Source organism: Rhinolophus sinicus, linkage group LG01 (assembly GCF_036562045.2).
Source record: "Rhinolophus sinicus isolate RSC01 linkage group LG01, ASM3656204v1, whole genome shotgun sequence".
NCBI classification, from domain to species: domain Eukaryota; kingdom Metazoa; phylum Chordata; class Mammalia; order Chiroptera; family Rhinolophidae; genus Rhinolophus; species Rhinolophus sinicus.
The window spans coordinates 202,115,988-202,133,728 of NC_133751.1; the positions used below are offsets into that span (position 1 = coordinate 202,115,988).

General features: G+C 42.5%; 1 protein-coding gene across 2 annotated transcripts in view; it reads left to right on the plus strand.

The window, feature by feature from the left end:
* Positions 1 to 3,957: 3,957 nt before the first annotated feature.
* CAB39 (calcium binding protein 39) overlaps positions 3,958 to 17,741 on the plus strand; it is a 71,505-nt gene continuing 57,721 nt past the window's right edge. The window contains exon 1 of one of the 2 annotated variants that reach the window (XM_074314786.1): positions 3,958 to 4,345. The gene's annotated coding sequence lies outside the window, so the exon portion shown is untranslated. Of the gene's footprint in view, positions 4,346 to 10,034; positions 10,289 to 17,741 lie in introns of those variants that run through there. The other variant, XM_019739786.2, reaches the window with a different exon arrangement.

Sequence of the window (17,741 nt, forward strand, 5' to 3'; positions counted from 1 at the left end):
GGGAGGTGCCTTCATCCTGTGGCCCAGCTTCAGCGGAGGAGAGGAAGGGAAATGAGAGTGATGGAAGATTTACACAGGACCAACACTAACTACAGAAAACGATGACCTTGCCTATGACCTTGAGATCAGGAGGGGAGAGTGAGGAGCCTCTGTGGAGAGGGTTTCAAGATGAGGAGGTGGAGGAATTTCTCAGAAAGAGGTTGTGCCTACAAAGAAATATATTCATAGAATGGGCCTTCCAGAGAGCCCAGTGAAAGGAGGGAGAACGGTGTCTTCCCCAGAGTAAATTCGAGTGGTCAAATGACAGGGGTCCTTATGCTTTGGCTTCAGAATTTGTTCCAGAAATGTCTGCCATCTTGCTGCTACAATTCTCAGCTATAATGGGCTGGTTTATCCCAGTTAAGAGATTAATCTGGAATCCAGTTCAGACCCTTATAGCAAAGGAATCAAAACCTTGCATATGAGATTATCCACCCCCATGCGTTCTTTTATTCTGTGGGAAATTGGGTCTTGACTTATTTTTGTGGGATGTCAGCACAATAAAGGCCTCCCTTTGGGACTACAATGAAAAAGAACTCTCTCATCTTAAAAAAAAAAAAAAAAAAAGCTGTGGGGTTAAAGTCCTTACTGAACAAAGTTTCAAAATTAGATAAAACTTGTAGTCTGCTCACTCAAAAGGGCCCAGCACCTCCCTTCCGCGGTCACTAAAGAGGCTTTGCTTTTCGGGAACCAGCTTGCTCAGGACTTCTCATCAGCTGATTTCTCTCTGGGCCTAGACAGACACTAGACAGCTATGGCTCTTCTAACATGCTTGAGATAAATTGTCCATGGTGGGACAGACTTAACCTTTAAAATGCTGCTATTTTACTTATATTCAAACTTTTTATTTCGGTTTTCCCTATATATTCACCAGCGAGATTGCTCTAGTTTTCTTTTTTTGTGAGTCGCATTTATTGAGGTTTTGGTATCAAGACTATAACCAGAATAAGAATAATCAGCACCCTCCTACCCTCATCTCCAAACTTGTTAGAAATGCAGAACAACGGGCTCCCCTCTCCAGACCAATGGAACCACTGTCTGCATTTCAACATGCTCCCCAGTAATGCACACCGACATTAGAGTTTGAGAAGCTGCCCCAAGCCTTGTTATTTACTGAAAACTGCTCCTTTCTAATCTCAGTATAAGCAGCCTGGCTCTCCTTCATCCTAGCTCACTCTGCTTACTGTGCTAGTTCCAACAATTCTTTCACCCATCATACCACTTTTACAGGGTTTCTCCCCTTTCACTGCCCCAACTCCCCAACTCTGCCCCCTTCCCCCCCCCTTTCCTCACTGCCTCCTATCTGGCTTGGATTCAACAGTTGGCCATTATTATTATTACTTCCTTGTATATACCCTCTCCTTCCTTTGTCCTTTCTCGCTCCATGCAGTTACCTAACAAAAATAGCCCTGGTTGAATCCAGCTCCCCACCTTCCTGGGCCTGCACCTTCCCAACAAAATGTAAGCCCTGTTGACTGGTCCTTCTTTACACCTTCTCTTCTTCCCTTAAACTTCCAACAGCTCCTCCCCCTCCACACTCTGAGCTGATGACCTTGCTTCCCATTTCCCTGAGAAAATAGAAGCCCTCAGAAGGGAACAGACACCTGTTCCAGCTCCTCGTCCACGGGGCTCTCTGCCTCTGAGCCCACAATCTGCCTGCCCTCTGTCCCTGTGAGTGAAGGCCGCCCTGCTGGTGTCAAGGCCAGACCCTCTATTGTTCGCTGCAACCTTCTCCTGCTCACTCAAGGACAGCTCTCCAGAAAATGTGGCCCCTCCCATCAAATTTTCCCTCACTACTTGAATCACTCCCATCAGCACTTACGCCAGCTGTAATAGCTTCCATCCTAAAAGGGAAAATGAAAAAGAGAAATAAAACCAAAAAAAGTCTGTTTGACTCCATATTCTCCTTCACCTACCACCCAATTTCTTTCCTCCTCTTTAGAATAAAACTTCACAGAAAAGTTGTTTATACTCATGGTCTCTCTCTTCCTAGAGCCGCATTCTTTCTAGACATCTTTCTGGGTCTCACATTCTTTCCAGAGACCACTCCATCCAGGTTTTTCCACCCACCCCTGCTGAAACAGCTCTTACCAAGGCCACTGGTCACCTCTATGACGCTGACATCAATGACCAGTCACCAACACAAACCTTACTTCAACTATTAGTCAAAATAAGTGGCATTGATCCATCCTCCACCCCTTGGTCTTCCAGTACATCCAGTCTCCTGGGTCTCCTCCTCCTGCCACCCTGGCTCCTCTCCTCAGAATCCTTTGCTGTGCTGGTTCCTTGTCCTCTCCCTGACCTCAGCCTTGGGACCTCAGGCTCATCCTTGGCTTTGCCCTTTATTAACACTCACTCCCTAAATGATCTCATTGAGTCTTGAGATTTTACTTACTCTGAGGCCTCCCAAAATTCTCTCTCCAGCCCGCACGTCTCATCCATACCCTGACTCCTATATCCAGCTTCCTACTTGGATGTCTAGCAAGTAGTTCAGAATTAATATGCCCCCAAATGTGTTCTGGAGTTCCTCCCTTCACATCTGCTTCTCTTGAAGTCGTCCCCATTTCACCAAATTGTATCTTCCAGTTGCTTGAGAAAAACAAACAAACAAAAAACCCTTAGAAATCAGCAAAATCCTGTCAGCTCTACCTTTTAAAAGTGTCTAGAACCCAACCACTTCCTTACCCCTCCCAGCTACCGTGCTGGACCTGTCTTCTGTTCACTGGATTATTTCAAAAGCTTTCTAACAGGATGGCTGACACCCTGACATCCTTCAGGCTGGTCTTCACACAACCAAAGCGATCCTTTTGAAATGTCAGACCACATCCTTTCTCTGCTCAACACTCTTCAAATAGCTTTTCATCTCATTCAGAGTAAAAACCCAAGTTCTCCTTTCAGTCTGTAGGGTTTCCACCCTCTGCTGTTTCTGCCCTCTCCCTCCCTCAGGAGTCTGGCCTTGCCGGGCTCCTGGGCTCCCAGCTCCCAGCAGACGTCCTTGCTGTTCCCTCTTCCCTCCCAAGCATCCCACATAGTTCACCTCATGCTCTTCATGTAGCTGTTCCCTGTAGGAGAGCTATAAATAGTCATACCCTGCACTCTCTCCCCTCCTTGGCCTATGTTGTTTTTCTCCATAGCCCTGAAACCCATCCAAGGTCATGCATGTGCTGGTTTATTTGTTTATTGTTTGTCTCGGGAGCATGGACTGTGTTGTTCACTGCCCTACCCCTTAAAATAGTGCCTGACACACAGTAGATGCTCAAAAATACCTGTTCAATTAGAAATTAAAAACAAACAAAGCAGCAGAAACAAAAATACACATGGATGATATTTTTATGTACAGATTCTGCTGTCTGGGCTTTGGAATTCATTTTCTCGCTCGTCCTCATGAGCCTAGGGTCCTGTGCTACACTTTTGTGCGCGCGTTTATGTGAAGGACCCAGGGAGAGGGACAGGAAACGGCCCGTGGAGACTAAATGAGTGGAGCTGGGGTTTAAAGCCGCTGTTGAATCCTATTAATCTGGATCATTCCATTACTTTCCACGCTCTGTCTCAGAGGATGCTAAAATGAGAATGATCTGTCCCACGCAAGTATGACAGATTGGGTCTACACAAAGTTGGCCCTTCGTCTTGAGCAGAAATAAAGCTTTGTTAAGAGTTGAGGAAGTGGTCGTAGGAAACGGGCGTGAGATTCCTCCAGGAAGCGTGCTGAGGCAGACTGGAAGGGGGCTGAGCACCCACATTTAAGTGGCAGATGAAAGAAAAGGAACTCCTCTCCTCGGCTTCTGCTTTTCTGTGTCCCCTCCCTTTGCGTCCTCAGCGCGGACACCGGCGCCCTGAGTCCTCCCGGACGCCCGGGGGCGCCCGAGGCCAAAGGGGGCGTTGCGGCGCCGCCCGACGTCGCGCCCTGGGAGGCTGCGCAGTGCGCACGTCAAAGCCGGGCTCGGGCCGGGAGCGGGGAGCGGCGCGGCCTGGGAGAGACCGAGCGTCGGGGAACCCGGGGAAGGCGAAGGCAAAGGCGGTGCCGGGTCCTGCAGCAGCAGCAGCAGCCGCCGCAGCCGCAACCCGAGCGATCGAGCGCAGCAGTGCGGCGGCCGCCGCGGGAGCCTTTGGGCCGCCGTCCGCCCGCGCAGCCGCCGCCGCCGCCGCGGGAGCCCGTCGCCGGGAGTCGAAGCAGGCGGAAGACAACGGAGGGGCCGAGCACCGGAGCCGCGCCGCGGGGACCCAGTGAGCAGCCCGACGCGGCGGCGGCCGAGGACGGGGACGGCGACGACGCGGAGGCGGAGAGGGAGCCGCTCGGCCCAGCCCCGTGAGTGACCCCCGGCCCTGCCCAGCTCGCGGCGCGGACGCCGGCCCGGCTTCCGCCTGCCCTGCCCCGGCCCGTCACCGGCCCCGGGGCTGCCTCCATTTTCTCGGGCGGCCGCGGCGGCGCGAGCTGGGCCGGCTCAGGCCCCTCGCGGAGCCTTGCCCTTTGCTCTCGCCCGCGCGGCGCCGGGGGCCTGCGGCCGGAGTCTGGGAGCCCCGGACTCCCCTGCCGCCCCGCTGCGGTTCTCCGGCAGGGCTGGCGGCTCGGGGCGTCCGGGGCCGGAGTACGGAGGGCAGGGAAGTGCGGGCCGGCTCAGCTGTCACTCCCACCGCACGCGGGCTCCGGCCACCTCGCTCCTGGCCCCTGGGAAACTTTCTGTTATCTGGAGGCAGGCAGCATCTCTGTGATGTTCCTTTCGGGAAGAGGCCTAACTGATTTCTGGTTAGGAATTGTGCGGCCAGAGCGTTCCCGAGTTCGGTTGAAACACCCTGAGCGCTGACTGCGTGCAGGCGCCGTGGTCGGTCCGCACCGGAGGGATTCAAAGGTGAACCCGAGGCCGCGGTCGCCTCCCCCGAGGAGTTTAAGCTCTGGTGTGGGAGATAAGACTAGTGCACAGATAACACGATACCTGGAAGGAGACGATAAGTCCGGTGAAAGAACTGCAAGGTGCTAGAAAGGAACCCAGGGAAGACTGGACCGATTGATCCATCAGTTCCGCTTAGCAGAAATCTGGAAGGCTTCCTGGGCGAGGCGGTGCCCAAGGCGGCCTTGAAGGCTCGAAAGGATTTGTGAGAGGAGGGTTGCAGAAGAGACGGTATGTGGAGGGGCAGCAGAGCTAGAGGACAAAGGTAAAAAGGCATAGGCTAGAAATAGTGGATAATTCGGTTTGTTGCCTAGGCCCATGGTGGGAAGTGGAGGTGGGCTGAAGAGGTATTTGGGGGCCAGATCCTTGAAAGCTAGAAAGGAGCTGTTGAAGGGAAACTTAGAACTCATTTCTCAGTGACTCATGAGCCCGGAAATGTAAGCTAGGGGATATTGAAGGCGCTGCTGTGAAAGAAAGGAGAGGAGGAGGCCCAGTACAGAGTTGACATTCTGTGCCTTGAATATAATGCAGTTTGAGATCGATTTTGACAGCTTCCGGGATATTCAAATGAATCCATGTCCAGGCCAAGCAAAGAACCTTTTGCAAAAAGCTTCATTAGATGTCAGGCTCTTGGAGGTAATGGAAAGATGTGTTTAAAATAAGCTCGTCTACACATAAAGCATTTCTGTTGGTGCAGTTCACTAAACTGCATCAAAACTTCTTGTACCGTGTATTAGGTGTCTAAACTTTGGAATTACTAAACTGAACATAATTTATCTCTTTGAGATGGCATTTGTGTAAAGCAATCTAAATTGATGATTTTAAAAATCAAAATGTTACTAATATTCTGAGATAGAAAGTGACATAGAACCTTTTTATAGAAAGGTTCATTTTTTTTTAAATTAATTTTTAGTAATCAAAATCTTTATAGGAGAACCAGGAGCAAAAGTCTTTAGTTTTATTTTGTACATTTAAAAAATTACTAGGAAGTAATTAGCAGCTGTATTTGAAGTCCTAAACATATGATCTATGGAGGCAGCTTAGAACCTGTGTTGGTTTTGTAAGCACTTACTTCTTTGTTTGCTTATATGATAAATGAATGTCAACTTTTTTGAGTTTTAAAAAAGTTGTAAAATGCAGAAAGTACTGGAAAAGTTTTAAAAATTATCTTCTGTAATCTTACCACTTATATTTGGTTACTGTTAACATTTTTGCATATTTCCTTTTCAGGGTTATATTTTTTCTTTACATAATGAACTAAACTACATATGTATAACTCTTATTAAGCATTTTTGTCATTAAATATCTTCGTATACAAATATTTTTCCCCAAGTAAGGGAAGTCTTAAATGTAATTTTTTTTTTGACAAGGTTGTATTATTTATGTCAGATAAAATGTAGTAGTCATGCTTAATAACTGCTCCTGTGGACAGTTTTTCCTAAAGACTTCTTGTTTGAAGTATAGTTATTCATTTCTTTGTACAATTTAGATCCTATTGCTTGTTTATTACTTGGGCTGCATCTTGCCAGCAGGTAGGAAAGAGATCTGACACATCTCTGGTATATGAGTGGATATACTTTTCTAAAAGGTATTAAAAAGGATTACTTTCGTAGCTAGTATATCTCCCATACACTAATGCACCTCCATTCCTACCTCCCCATACCCCACCCCCCAAAGTATTCTTTGAACGAGGGCCGTCCACGTAGGCTACTACTTTTGATTATGACATTGCAAAGATTGAGTCTAAATGCATGTAGTTTTCTATTGGCATTTCTCTAGTAAATGTAGAATTTGTCATGAAATAATTTTGCTGCTAGAAATAATTTGCTGCTGTAACAAAAGGAGCTGTTTGTTTTTTTTATTTGAAGGCACTTCACTTTAGTTCATTTCAGACTGTAGGTTCTTTAAACCAGTTTTTCCCTTGTGCTTTACATTCTAAAATATATTAATGAGGTCTCTTCCTGTTTCTAATGGCATATAAAATGAGATGCTGAGCTAAACTGTAAATTTTCATAAAGTCAACATAAAAGAATAGCTGAGAAAGTCCAGTTTAAGAATGAGGTTTGGTTTTATAATTTGGTTTTATTTTAATCTTTATTTGTATATTACAAATGTTTATTTTGAATATTTACTAAAGTTTTTTCTTTTGATCAACTTTTGTAGGTTATAGATTTCTGTAATTACTACTGTACTTCCCAAGAGCCTTTTTACAAGGAGGGGTTGATCACTGATAATTCAGTTTTACCATCTTCCATAAAAATACAGACACAAATCCAAATTGTCCCCCACCTGATTCCAACAGCACACAAAAATAAAATCCAATATTGTATGGTAGAACTTCATTTTAGGTAGTATGTTCTGGTTACCTTTCTGGTGGTGTTTTTATTTTAAAAATCCATTTTCTTTTCCATGGCTCCTTTTAATTAGGAATTTGATTCTATGTTGTCTGCTGTTATAGAAATAGGAGTGTCATAGGTGGATTAATATGGAAAATGGCAAAACGTTGGTAAAACTTTTTTGGAGTGGTAAAATTATGAGGAAGACAATCAGATCTCTGAACCTCTGGGTTAGATTGCTTGTGACTTGTTTTGTTGTTTAATTATTGAAGTGTAAAGATCTTGTATTCGTGTGAATGCATATCAAACCCGGTAGCCTAAAAATTGCATAACAATTTAGCCATCAGTCTATATTTTGTTTTTTTATTGGAGAGAAGGCTGGTATTGGAGCCATCCTTAATTAAAGAAGGAATTGAGCTACCATGTGAGAGTTCTTCCTCTGTGTGTCTCACTCTAATGACTATTCAGCTGGACCCGAGTCCTCCTTGATCAGTCAGAGTATGGGGGTAGACAAGGTGAGACAAATATTTCTACCACCAGCATTTGTCGAATAGACTAGTCGGAGTAAATGCCAAAATGTTTGTTCTGCTTCTGTTTCTCAGGGCTTCCAAGGATTGTGAGAAGAGTTATTGAAGGACTGGGTGGCACATGATAGACTGATTGTAATGAAATTACGATTAACAGCCTGTTGCCATCAACTTTTGTTTTTTGGAGGGGAGGGTATAGGTGTGTATGTGTTCCTCCCATGTGCTATTTCTGCCTCCCTGAGCTTCCTGGCCCCACTGTGCTTTTACTTGAGATAGAAGGAGTGCAGTGAAGGCAGAATTGTGGTTTATTAGCAACTGTGGTGCTAAACTGGCAGAGGAAGGGAGAATGGCATGCAGAGAATTACAAGAGGTCAGTCAGGTGTGAACTGGCCCAAAAGAAGGGAGGTAAAGCCTGCCCTGGCCATTTATGTTGGCAGTGTTCAGCACATACTATTTGCCTAATCCTTAATACATTGTGTCTGACTTGAGATTTTGATACTCAGAATACAGTATTTAAATTGTTGGTTTGTGTTTGCTTGTTTATATGTACGTATGCGTTTTCATTTGCATAGTTATGAAGATGAGAAAATCTAGCTAACCAACATTTAGTGGCAGTTTGGTTTTATATTATAATTATTCCTTGGGAGTGTTATCCAGCACATAAATTGTTGATGACCAGTGAAGTATGATAATGTTAAAACATCACAACACTTTGATGATTTCGATAAAATGTTTGTTGGAGAAACAAAATATGCATTTTGTAGCTTGATCTTAGTAAGTTGCTATTTTGTAACTTTGTCTGAAGAGTAGCTTGCTCTTTCACAGAGTGCTGTTACCATGTTACTCCTTTTTTCGCCCTCCACAGGGGATGATATATGCTCGGTATTTAGCCACAAGGTAGGAAGAGCATGAACAGATTTCTGCTTACATGTTTATAGTTAAGGTCCACTGCAGGATTTATAGAACTCAAGAGTCAATGGTTAAAAGCACAGGTGCAGCCAGAGGCCCTGGATTGTTGAACCCTTGAACCCTCATTCCTATGGGCTCTGTAACTAGGCAAGCTCCTTCACTTCTCTCTTGCTTAGATTCCTTGGGTAGGAGTGATATAGACCATATCTGTGGAGATTGTAGGGGCCTTAAATGAGCTGCTATGTCTTAAGTACTCAGATCAGAGCCTGGCACGTACCAGGTGCGGGACATCAGTTCTGTGATGGTGCTAATGCTAGACTGTTTCAGGTGGAAGGAGTGAATGGTTGTTTCTGCAGCCAGGACTACTGAGGCCCCCCGGAACTAGAGCAGGGTGTGGCTTGGAGCCTACGGGTGGGGCTTTCTGAGAAGTGGTTACTTGCTTAGGGTTGTGCTGCTTATTAACCACAGGACTTAGGATCTAGAGCCTGTTCTCTTCATTCTTTATCCAGTTCACTTGAAAGAAGTGGTTTTATACTTTATGCACTAATGTCTTTTTTGAATTTTTTCACTAACATTTACAAAGATTGTATTCACATATTAAATGCTCTTTGGTACATACTCTTTTTTTTTTTTAAGGTGTTGAATGTACTAATGTCTGTAATTGTGATGTAGCTGGCAAGTGTTTGGGGGCTGGTGGTATGAAGTTAAACATTGAAATAGGCAAAAATCAAGGGAGATGGACAAAAAATAGATGGGGGAAGAAAATTATCATTTGAGCACCATTACATTTTGGGCAAACCACTGAGATAGGTAGTATTACCCCCCAGGATTACACATGGGAAACGAAAGTGAGGGCTCATCCACGGTCACAGACATTGCACAGTTGAGCTAGAGTTTGAACGCAGATCTGCCTCCCTTCAAAATGTGTGTCTCCTGGACTAGGGTGTGATTCTCACATAAAATCGTTTTATGTTCCTCCATATGGTGTTGATTTCTTACTGATCAATTTTTGATATAGTACTTTTAGAATGTAGGTTTGTAAATACAGTCTAATGAGGATTTTAATAAGAGTTCCAGGTAGTAACCACATGTCATAATACAAAATAAGATGGTTTATTCTAAATGCTGTAATTGTAGAGGCATCGTTTGATTAGCGGTTTATACTTCTAGTTAGGCCAGTATGTACTGTGTATTTTCCATGTTAGTCTTGCAGAAAAGATGGGAGGCCTGGTATTACCGTGAGAAATGGAGACGCCTGGGAATTGGAAGATCTGGCCTGGGTCCTGACTCCATGACTAATCATGTCACTCAGGGCGAGTCACTCCAGCTCTCTGGGCGTCAGTCATCTCATTATTGTCCGAGGGGACCAGACCGAAGACCCGTCAAGTATCTTGCTCTTATTTTCAGTGACCCTACGTGTAGGCTTTCCTACTTGCCTTTTTTCCCTGTACTATGTGCTGCTGCTTTTTGTCTGTGGTCTTGAAGTCAGTTCCTTTATGAGAGCTTTATGGCTTATAACCACTCTTGAACATTTTTTCTCCTGGTTGGGCAGGTACCTGGTGTTATGTATTACAGTAGTTCTCTGCTTCAGGTAATGTAACATCAAAATGTGTGTCTTCACATTTTTCACTTTTGTACTTATGAATAAATGGTTAACAGCTAAATGTTATGTGGTTGTCCAGTGCAAGCTTGGTTGTCAAGTTAATCGTTAACAAAATTCTCGAGCTGCACATCAAGTTTTATTGTCAACTTTTAAGTACTGTGTGCTGTGACGTTCTATGAGCTCTTTGTTTGGGGGAAAAAGAAAAACATTTGCCAAAGGCAGTGGAGTGGAAAAGAAAGGACGAAAAATGTAGAATCAAATTTGAGGATGTGAAGAGCATGCAGAAGACAGTCATCTTTGCCTATAATTGGTACTAAGCTTCTACCTACAGAAGGTCATGTGCTGCTGCTGGTCTTGGTCACAGGATTGTTTCCAGCCCAGGGTTCTAGCGCTGGTAAGGGATGATGGTGATATTCACCACCCCTCAGCATTCATAGCTCCTCAAACATCTATTATGGATTAATTTGTTCCACAAGCAGTTTTTATTGCCCGTGATGCTGGGTTCTGTTCTGTATACCGGTCTCAAAGGGTTCCTAGTCTAGGTAAATAACTGTTTCCCTCTTTGACGCCCTGTTACTTCTGGATTCTCCCCAAGGAGACAGAAGCCCCGTTCCCTCACATGATCTTTGCAGAGCTTTCAGCTGTTGACAGTGTGGTTTTATTCTCTGTTCGCCCTTTGTTTGTGTGTGAGTTATAAGGTTTTCCTCAATAGATTTCCTATGTGTGTAAGTTTTGTACAATAGATTGTAATTGAATTGCAGGTTTCTTTTTACCTTTTTTTCGTCTTTTCTCTCCCCTCTTCCCTCACCTCATGTTTTCAGACTATAATACATTGTTTCTGTACATATTTATTAAATGATACAACTATAATCTGATAAAACTGCTCAGCAGAGATGAAATACTTAAATTGCAGTTTTTGTGAATTTCATTTATATTTGCACTTAGGTGAATGAAGTTTATATGAAGTACTATGTGAAGTACTATAATAACTGACGCTTATTAGGACCCCTTTCTGATTAAGTTTCCCAAAGTGTGTTTTGCAGAACACTACTCTTATGAGCTACTAGTAGTTGTTGATGGGAGAGGTTTCAGAATTATATTTGTGTTTGGGAAAACACTGGGTTAAAAACAGTTAGATTTGAATTCTTGATGGTGGTTGTGTTACTGTTTTTCTTTGATAATGGCTGTGTTATTGCAGAGCTTGTCGGAGTTTTTAATAGTGTGCATTGTGACTATCCAGGAAGGAAATATAATGTGTAATATTTCCCAATTTGCCAATTTATTTGGTCATAAGAACACCCTGGCCCCCAGGAAATAACCCACAAACATCTTGAAGGTTCTATTGGAACATGATTTGGGAAACCCTCTTATTTACATACTTATTAGTATGGATCTCAAAGCATTTACTTTTTGATTGGGATGATTAGTTCTCTCAGGTTTAGAATTCAACTAAGGTTGGAATAATTTATTTTTACTTTTGTTAAGTAAAAGAATGAACACTTTAGGTGAGTGGCTTTTCAATTTTCTTTTAACTTCAACTCACAGTGAGAAATTACATTTTTGATCAGTGACCCAGCACATATGTTAACACACTGTCAAAACTGTAAAAGAAGTTTCATGAAACAATACCTAGGCCTTACTATAGTGAGCGAAAACTAAAGTCCAAAGTGGAGATAAGAGGAGGGACTCTAACCTTAGAATTCCGGGATTTAGTTTCTGTTGTGTTTTCTTGGGCAGGTGTTAAATGCCCGTTTTGTCTCAGCTTTCTCATCTGTAAAATAGCTGGAGTAGAACCTACACATAAAGCAGTTGTGAAGATTCAGGAAGAAATGCTTTGCACAGTGTGTGTCTGATCTGCTGTAAGTGCCACAGACATTTTAGCTTTTATGGTAATTGAAGCTCTAAAGCTCGTTCTGCTGCACCATACACACACTTTCAAACACATACTTGTAAGACTTTGAAGGTGTTGAAGCAGCCTTCCAGTGCACCTGGACTCGGATCTGTAGCTGGATGTCTCATGTACTGTGATACCAGCCCTCTGGAGTAGTAGTAGGTTTGGAAATAGCCAAAAGGACCCACTTAAAGTGGATTTGCCTCAGTCACAAATGGACTGTTAGTTGCTGAGCTTCATGCTGTATTATTGTATATATATTTTAAGCTATTTTTAACAACGTCTTAAATTTAGAATAATCTTTATAGCGTGTGATTAGATACAAATATGTACATACTTACACCGGTGATTAATTTAGTATTCTTACAGTTTTAATTCATAAAAGAGCAAGGTAAAAGTTGCTATTTCCTGTTTTATCCTCATTTCTGCAGATTTTTAATTCCCCCATCAATATTTTATATTTCTATTGGGGATTTAATTTTGTAGAAAAGGAACAGTTAGAGGAGATCAACAATGGTGGGGGCCAAATCCAGTTTGTAGACTATTTCCTATTGTCCTGAACATACTGGCTACCTCATGCATTTATGTCACCTGCTGAGGCATTTGAGTTTTCTAGCCCTGATTAAATGTTTCTGTTTTTTTCTTATAGTGTCCATTTGTCCGCAGTATGTTCTGAAGTTGCTGAAATGAGAGGTTTCAATCAGCATCACTGAGGCAATTCAGTATGAAAAGTAGCATTTTCTCTACTTGTGTAAGCTAAAGGAATGAAGTAAGAGGGGTAAATAATTGCTCAGAGCACATATATGTTACCTGCTGGGATGAAGTTGAAGACCTCTCTGTTTACCTCACCTAATCCTATAATAACCATATTTTTATCCCCATATTTTCAGGTGAGTTAATGGAGAAAAAGAAGCAAAGTAATTGATCTGAGGTCGTATACCTAGAAAGGGGCCTGAGATTTAAAACCCTGGTCCCAGAGCGTACACTTGTTACCCACCATTCTCTCTTGCCTCCACCAGAAGGTACTGGCATATATAGAATCATCCTGGAACATAGGAAATTTCTGTTACAGAAACAGAGGACGTCAAGTCTTCTGGTCAGGATGTGTGCTATCCCAGGACACAGAGAACTTTCCCATTTCTGAGTTACTGTCAGTGGTCTTTAAGGAGCTGTGAAGAGAAGGGGCTGTGCAGGAAGATTAGAGAAGTTAATGTACTATTTTTCCAAAAAAGGAAACGATGGAATCTACTTGATGTTGATTACTGGATAAATTCCAGAAGGGAGTGTGTCCTAGCAAAGTGTTGATTTCTGGAAGCTACCATCCATTCTGGAACTGTTCCCTTTTCCAGGAGGATTCTGTTAAGTGTCTTGGATAAGGACATCTGGAAGGATTCATAGTTTCATTCATATTTGAAATTAATCTGAAAACATGTCAATCATATAATTTAAGTTGGAATATTTTCTAGGACTTAAACATCATTTTGATGTTTGTACAAGAGAATTTTACTTATTTTCATTGTATTTGAATAGAGCTATGTAATAGGCTTTTCCTAAGCTGCATATGGCAAATTAGTTGCAGATACAGTGGCCCGCATCTGTATGCCTGGCCTTCTCAAGTAAGCAAGAAGGAACTAGAACAGGGGACATCTTCCTGTATGTGTACACAGCATAGTGTATAAATACTTCCTAGTTCTGCGAGTAGATTGTTAAAGATCATTCGTCCCTATTAAGATTGGTTATAACCCATTTGTTTACTGAAGATCTGGTCGTGCTCCTAAAGACTACATAGTGAGTGATGGAAAGCTAAGTTGATGGAAAGAGGGCTAGACAATAGAAGCTAATAAAAACTTGTGGGGGCGGGGGGAGGGTGGAGAATGTTAGCTTTTTTTTAATCTTATGAAAGTTCCCCACTTTTAAATGTAGTGAAAGGAAGACAGAGGGATGAGCGTGTTTAGCGTAGGATGTTATATACAAACGCCCATAGGAGTTTGGAAAGGGAGCACACCGGGAAGGAAGTGACTGGAGAAGACACGGTCTAAGTTTGTATGTCATGGGCAACTTTGAAAGATCTAATGATACAGTGGAGAACTGGTTGCTGTTCAGAATTGTCTTAAGTAGAGTACGTGAATAGATTGTCAATCATGGAATATGGTAAATATATATATTAAAGGCCATGGCTTCCCAACCAGAAAAGGGAGGGGTGCTCCAGACCTAGATTATAAAGAAATTAATTTTTAAAAATTTGGAGAAAAAAATGTATCAGTAAGCTATCTGATTTATTCTAGATCCTAGAAAAATACCAAAAGATACCAAATTCATGTTTTAAAACTACCATAAACTTTTAGAAACCTAATAAAATATAAGAAAAGCAGTCTGATAAGACACTACAAAGGAGGAAAACTATGTTCCAATTTCACTTACAGAAGTAGCCGTGAAAGTCTGAAACACCAGCAAGTTTAATTAAATAGGAAATTCTCTTAATTAAAGAGGACAGATAACAGGCAACAAGTGGCATTGACCGTGTGCCAAGCATTGTTCTAATACATTCTCTCAGTTAATCCTCACAAAAATCCTAAGAAAGAGGTGGTTGTTATTACAATCATTTTACAGGTGAAGAAATTTAGGCCAGGAGGTTAAACAACCCGCCCGATTGCTGGTCAGTCACAGAGCCTGGTTCTGACACCTACGGCATGGCACCATCACCCACCAAATCCTCATGCTGTGTCATCCCATATCTGCCAAGATGACAGGGTTAGTTCAGCACTTCTTCCTCATGAGGAATGCGGTGAAAGAATATCTGCCTTAAACAGCACACGGCCTACTAATGGGAAAACTGATGGAATTCCCCTTGACATCAGAAAGTGAAAGCATGCCCAGTAACGTTTCTGATATTTGATATTAGGCAAGAGTGCATCAAATAAAAGGTATAACTGTTAGGAAAAAATGGTGGAAAATGGCAGTATTTGCAGATGGCACAGTCTTAAACCTAGGAAAACGAAGGAAATCAATTGAAAAATTAAAAAGAAGAATTCAGTGAGATAGCTGTATACCACATAAAAGATATTTAAAAATCGGTAGCATTTTTCTTGCTAGCAATATTCAGTTATAAAAATATTGGGAGAAAGATACCATTATAGCAACAAAATGTGAAATGCCTGAGGTGGAGGGATCTATATGAAATGTTTGGGAACTCTGTGAAGCAAACTATAAACTTAATTGAATGAAGAAAGCCTTAAGAATGGAGAGTTACCATGTTTTTGAGTTATGAAGCAAAGCAAGAAAATTTCCCAAGTTAAATTATTGGCCAGAGAATACAGTCAGATTTTTAAAAAGTCAACTTTGGTTGCTCAGCAAAAGGTGTATATGCACTTACTATAACATGAGTGACATCACATATCAGTGGGGAAGGAGGAAGGAATTTTTTAAATTGTAATTTCATTGGTTTATAACAGTGTGTAAGTTTCAGTTGTGCATTATAATTTGACATCTGTATATGCTACATTGTGCTCACCATCAAAAGTCTAGTTTCCATCCGTCACCATATAGTTAGCCACCTTTACCCACCGATCTGTTGTCAGCCTCTATAAGTTTGCTTTTTGTTTATTTTTGTTGTTGTTTTTGTTCATTTGTTATAATTCCACATGAGTGAAATTATACAGTATTTGTTTTTTTTCTATATAACATTTCATTTAGCATAATACCCTCAAGGTCTATCCATGTTGTTGTAAATGGCAAGATTTCATCTTTTTTTATGGTTGGGTAGTAGTATTCTCTTATATAATATGCCATTCTTCTTTATCCATTCATCTGTTAATGGACACTTAGGTTGCTTCCATACTTTGGTTATTGTAAACAATTCAGCAGTAAACATAGGAGTGCATATATCTTTTTGAATTTGTGTTTTTGTGTTCTTTGGATGAATACCCAGCCAATGCTGTACTGCATTGATGCGATGTCATAAACCTAGGGAAGGCAGAGGTAGTGCTGATAAAACTAATGGTCAAAGGAGAGAGAGCCCAGTGCAGCCGTCTCTTAGCAGGGAGCTCAGAGTTCTATAGTTCTGGTTCATCCGTCAGTCTTGACTGCATGATTGGGTAACTGGAGCCACCCCACATCTCGCCTTCTTTGAAACTCATGTGAGCCCACACTCTCTCACTGTTGGTTTTCCTTTAGGATCCCACTGTGTGAAGAGCTTATGAAGACTGCAGCCATAGCAGCTAGCTCGTCCTTCTTTGGAACCAGAAGGGCTTTCAGTAGATTTCCTTGCCTTTTCCCTCTGCATGAGAACTACAATGATGTTCTAACTCTAAAATGTTCTGCTTTGTCTCAAGTCAGACAAGGAGAGATGCTAAATGTAACACCTTGTCTTCACCTGAGTTCGTTCTTCCTGTGCAGACCAGCTTTTGCCAACCTGAGAAAAAGATTGGCCACCTGCATTTCATAAGTGTTCTTTCATGGAGCTTCAGCCACTCAATAACGGGAGGTCTACCTGCCCCTCTAGGTTACTTTGCTGGGCCAGCAGAGGTATGGTTCTTGTAGGACTATAGCCCCTCCCATTGGAGCTATGTTAATGGTGTGTGTTGGGGGAGAGGGGGCAGTTGCCGGAAGGAGATGGTGCTGGGGGCAATAGAGAGTGACCCAATCACCTTCCCATCTGTGAGGATTTGGGGGATTCTCATCCGCCTATCTGATTTGTTTGGGTGTCCACAATATAAGTTCTGATGGAGTTTTTGGTTATTTGTCTACCCTGAGACCACATGTTTCTTCCTATTCTTATCTTGTCCTTTAGCTCTCCTTTTAGCCTTAAAAGCAGGCTCCATTCTAGTTCCTGGCCATAAGGGTCTCAAGGCTCAGGAGTGTGTAAAGGACTGGAGTACAGGATCCCACAGCAATTCCACCGCTGACTAAAACGCCACTACTCGGCAATCCCAGAAACACCGAAGGAGGGACTAGAATGTTTGCTACCCAAGGGTGGAACTTTGTGCTGCTTTTTACTCTGTTTTCAGTCTAACCTACCAGTGTTTGTTGATTGGGTGGCATTTTGGTTTATCTCATCATTCTCTGTTTGTTTACATTGTGGCCATTGCTTGTCACCCTCCCCCCACTGCCCTCACCCCGTCATATTTTTTTTTTGTTTTCCCTAATTTCTAGAAGAAATTGGAGTGGCATATAGAATAGAGGTTTGGAAGTACAGCTCAGCTATTAGTTTAATTTATGAATGGTATTTTTACATTAGTAGATTAGCATACATTTTGTATAACTCGTTAAAAAATGTTTTTCTGTAAAGGTAGCCATTTAGGCCTTAATGTCTCTAATGCCTCACAAATAATAGGGGCTTGAAAAATATGTTGAAGCAACTTGGAAATATTTGAACTCATCCTTATTTACCAGCAAAGAGAACGACAGGGACTAAACAGGCGCTGCACGCTGGAGTGGGAGCTCTTTGAGAGATGGAGGAGCCGTGATGACCATCTCTCACATTACAAGAGGCTTGGGCCATTGTTAGTCACAGGTAGAAAGTATTTGACTTGGAGAAAAACGATAGAACTA